Raw genomic sequence first — 5178 nt, 5'->3', positions numbered from 1 at the left:
ATATAGTTACATTCTCTTAATGAATAGAGCGATTTGTTCTAATAGTGTTTGTAAATAGGATATCATGTCCACATCTTGTATAGCAATTAACCACTAAGAAGAATGCATACAATGTGTTAATTATTGAAACTGTCCTACCAATTTGGTTTGAAACTGTCTCATTGCTATTTGTTTCTCAATAAAATTATGGGGAAAAATAAACAGCCTAAGCACCCATCGCCAGATGAATATATACTCAAACTGCGGTACACACACACACACACACACACACACACACACACAATGGCATATTGTTGACTTACAAAAAGGAACAAAGCACTGGCACATGTTGCTGTGTGGATGAACCTAGAAAATGTTACACTATGCATGAATACAGCCAGACATGAAAGGTCACATATCACAAGCGATATCCAGAAGAGGCAAATCCGTAGACACAACACAGATATATCATGCATGCATACAGAGAGATAATTAGTTTAAGAAATCAATTGAGTACAGGCAAATTTCAATCTGCAGGGCAAGCGAGGTTATGAACTTAAGGAAGATTTCATTCTGCAGCTTCCAGGCCAACTGCAGTCTGGAGGTAGAATTTCTTCTTCCCCAAGACGTGTTAGTTTTATTTCTCATAAGAGTTTCACCTTGGATTGATTGGATGAGCTGTATTATGCAGGATACTCTGCTTTTTTCAGGGTTTGCTCATGTAAATGTGTTACATATAAAGCAAATACCTGCATAACTACATCTAGATTAATGTCTGATCAAAACCCAAGTATCACAGCCTAACCAAGTTCAGCCTAACCTAAATCAACTGCAACTGTGGGAATGGGAGCAATGGCCCTTGGACACCCAGGTTTCCTAAATGTAATGAAGGCCTAGACACTGTGTCTTAAACAATAGAAAGCCCTGTGTCATGATTCTGGAGAACAGAAGGACTGCATAAAGTTTCTCAGAAAGCTGGGTTCCAGCTGCAGGCTGTGAGAGAGAGAAGCTGTTTCCTGCCTCTTTCCTGGATTCTGCTGTTTGCTGGCCAGATTGAAGTTGCTTGGCTTCTGAGGCACCAGCACAATCCCTGCTCCATTGTCACGCAGCCTTCTTACCCTTCTGAGGGCTGGGTGGTAGTTCAGCAGCCTAAGGTGCCTGCCTGGCAAGCATGACGTCCTGTGTTCAATTCCTAATACCAGAAAATAAATAAATCAAATTTCCCCTTCTTGTGGCTTTCCAGTTCCGTCATGTTGAATTAGGATGCATCTTTATAAGTACAATTGCAAGGATCCTATTTCCCAAAAATCCCATACCCTTATTGCCCATCAACCTAGGGTTCTTTTGCTCAACTCAAATGGAAATTGAAAATCAGTAAAGTACAGCTCTGCCAGCAGTTTTGATGTCACTAGGTAAAGTTGAATGCCAACAGTTGACATAGCCAGCTGCTTATCACTCTTGCTGCCAACTGCCACCATCCCGTGCCAGCTTGTTCTGGACTTCATAGGCAAGTCAGCTCTCTGGGCACTGATCTCTGTTGCTGGTCTTCATTGGCTGCTGGTCTCTGGAGCTCTTCAGGGTTAACAATCCTGAGTAATTTTTTACTTTCTTTAAAAATGACCACTCTGTTCACATCGTATTCAGAATAATAATTTCAAATATTTGCCAGAATTTTGGAGTACACATTGCCCAAGAAATAAATCACGAGCAGGTTTACAGGAACAGCAAAGTGAATCTTTATTCTACTCAAGCCTGTGCTACAGTCCAGGGGTCACTGTACAGGAGGGAACCAGTGCCTGGAGAGTGGTGCTTATGTAGCTTGCAGGCCTATCTCTGTGAGAATGAGGGCTATAAGCAGGGAATCTTCTGAAAGTTCTTGCTGGGGATGCCAGGTATGCAAAAAAAAAAAAAAAAGAGGCAGGAAATAGGCCCCACCCTTGCTAGTCTGAGCCACCTCAAGGCATCCCCTCCCCTCTTCAAAACAACAACAGTAGTGACTAAAGTGGCTGGGGGGCACCTTGCTGACTGACTTACACTCACATTGGAGTGGAAAATAGCAGTTAAATAGCCAGGGAGGACACCAAAGCAAAATTTTCCTCCGTTGTGGTCAAGGAGGAGCAAAGGGAAGCAAGGGGGATGGGTACAGTGTCAGCACAGCCATGTCCCCATTCCTGTCGGCACAGGGGAAACGAGAGTGGGATGATTCTCATCTGTCTCACGCTGAGTTATACACAGGGCTTAGGACGTCAGCACATGATGTTTAGGGCCGATAAAATTCAACCCAGAACAATGGGTAAGGAAATTCATCCAGGGTGACAAAAATGTTTTGAAACTAGAGAGAAGTAAGTAGTGGTTGCATGACACTATAAATGTAAAACAGGCTTGTTCACTTTAACATGATTGGCTTTATACTGCATGACATTCATCTCAGTAGATTATTTGAAAAGAGAAAGTGGTGTTGGTAACAGAGCTTGAATGATGGGCAGGGCGGTGCTGCAGAGATGAGACCTTGTGGGCAGAAGGAGCAACAGATGTTAGTATGTGCAGGAAGGATGGTACAGGGAGAAGGGGGGGTGCAAGACTTAGCTTCCGAATCAGTGCCATTAGCTAAGCAATTCATGCCACATCCACCCCACCGGAGAAGACGTTGCCCACAACAAAATCCCTACAGTCCCCCAGCTGCTCTCCTGGCCCTCTGAGGAAAATGACCATAAGGGTCGAGCCTGGTCTGTCTGTCTTTCTCCTCAGCAAAGCAGAACTGGATAAATCCTCAGAGGAAAATGCAAGCCTATGCACTGTGAGAGTGGCACAGTGAGGATCCGACCTGACTGGGAGTGGGGGATAATAGATTCCATAATCACCACAATCCCCATTAAAATTTTGAAGTTGAAGTAAGCTATCTATCTCAGTGCTATTCAAAAAAGCCAGTCTGGGAAGGGCTTGTTACTACTGGTTCATGACAAGATAAGACTCTTGGGCCAGAAAATAAATCAAATACTATGTCCTTCATTGAGAAAGTCTTGCTGTGTGAACAGCTGCTAGCTTTACTGTGAGTGATGCTGATGTCTGTTCTGGCACAATCTCATCATCTCGCTGCAAAGAAGGGATAGCTGGTTAGCAGACTGTGGCTGCACTAACCTAAGGCACCCCTGAAAATGCCTTCAAGATCCCAAAAAGGACCACAAATGATTTTGTGTGTATATGCATAATTGTTTTAGAAGAATTGATTTAAAAGAAAGAAAAAAACAAAATCAGAATGACCACACAAAGTCCTAGGGCTTTCCAAAGTTTCTTCCTTTTCGTGAGAACCAGAAACTGGGAATCACCTGAGTTCCCATCAACAACAGAACAGTGGCACCCACCTCTAACCACAACTACTTAGGAGGTTGAGGCAGGAGGATCGTGAGTTCAAGGCCAACCTGGTCAGCTCAGTAAGATCCTGCATCAAAAACAAAACAAGGGCCAGCCAGATAGCTCAGCAGACTAAAGTGCCTGCTTAGACAGAGTGCAGCAGTTGGGTTCAATCCCCAGCATGCCCTGCTGGCCCCATCCCCAGGGCACACTAGGACAGCTATTGAGACTGGCATGGTGGCACATGCCTGTAATCCCTGTGCTTGGGAGGCTGAAAACAGGGGGATCACTACACTTCCAATCTACATAGTGAGACCCTGTAGACCCAGTAGACCCTGTACTACATACATAAAAAACAAACTGAGCAATAAAATTAATAAACTATGACAGATGCATAGAACAGCGATAAAATGAATAAAAACTACCATCCATGTAGTTTAGAGAAGACAGGCACGAAAGAGCACATATGCTATTCCACACATATGAAGCTCTTCTTAATGTAAAGATTCTGAATATACGAAGTTTGAAGTTGGCCCAACAAATGGTGGCGTGTGGTAAGGATACGTGTTCTGTCTGCAGGAAGATAGTGACTGGCAAGACTCCTTCTGAAGGGCCTGGAAACTCCTCTTACTGTGAGTGTTAGTTAGATAAGAACACACAATCTCTCTGTAAAAAACTCATCTTGCCATGTGTTTTTGTAAGCATACTACACTTTTTTTTTTTTTTTAGGGAAGTGTCTACAGGGTGTTCAGGGTCTCACTCCTAGATTGGACTCAGCAGCGATCCACCTGTTTACAGCCTCCCAAGAGCTGGGATTACAGGAGAACACCAATGTACCCAGTCTCAATAGCTGTCTCAGCACACCCTGGAATGGGAGGGCAGGGCCAGCACTGCAGGCCCAGGGATTGAACCCCCAGCCCCTGAGCCTGTTTACAGATGCTTTAATTCACTGAGTTATTTGGCTAGCCCTGTACACTCATTTTTAAAAAAATGTTCTGGCTTTAAAATAACCATCACGGGGATAAGAAGATGGTGACAGAGACGGTGGAGCTTCATAAACTGAAGCTTGCTGAACTAAAGCAAGAATGTCTTGCACGTGGTTTAGAGACCAAAGGAATAAAACAAGATCTCCTCAACAAGCTCCAGAAATATCTTGGAGAGCATGCTGAAGAGGAGGCGAATGAAGAAGATGGACTGGGAGATGAAACAGGAAGAAGAACCAAAGCCCATAGAACTGCCTGGCAATGAGGAAGAACCTCCTGAAAAAAACTGTTGATGTAGCATTAGAGGAAAAAGAGGTAAAAATTACATCTGAGATGCCACAGACTGACAGAATGCAAAAGAGGGCTGAACGATTCAGTGTACCTGTGAGCTTGGAAAGCTCGAAAGCTGCTCGGGCAGCCAGGCTTGGTATTTCCTCAGTGCCAACAAAAGGTCCGTCTTCTGATACCAAGCTTGTGGTTAACCTGGATAAGCTAAAGGAAAGAGCACAAGGATTTGGTTTGAATGTCTCCTCATTCTCTAGAAAGTCTGAAGATGATGAGAAGCTGAAAAAAGGGAAGGAGCGATTTGGGATTGTCACAAGTTCAGCCAGAACTGGAACCACAAAGGATACAGAGGCAAAGAAAAGGTAAAGAACAGAGCACTTGAGAGATGAGAGATGGCGTGATGGAAAGATCTTGATGCTTTCTCTTTTCTGGTGGGTTCCATTTCTGATTCTTCCTGGTCACATATATACCTAAGTGCACAGTCACCTGCCTGCGTCCTGCCTCACAGTGAGAAAGCATGAACCCCAGCACATCCGCAAACGCCAGCAGCAATTTGACCTATTGCTGTTTCAACTTTAAG

General features: G+C 44.0%; 1 pseudogene; it reads left to right on the top strand.

The window, feature by feature from the left end:
• Window positions 1–4359: 4359 nt before the first annotated feature.
• Window positions 4360–4964, top strand: LOC101563202 (annotated as a pseudogene).
• The last annotated feature ends 214 nt before the right edge of the window (window positions 4965–5178 follow it).

This window comes from Octodon degus, unplaced genomic scaffold (genome assembly GCF_000260255.1).
Source record: "Octodon degus isolate 3935 unplaced genomic scaffold, OctDeg1.0 scaffold00019, whole genome shotgun sequence".
NCBI lineage: Eukaryota > Metazoa > Chordata > Mammalia > Rodentia > Octodontidae > Octodon > Octodon degus.
The sequence above is the reverse complement of the archived record's forward strand: the minus strand, read 5'-3'. Positions and strand labels throughout refer to the sequence as shown.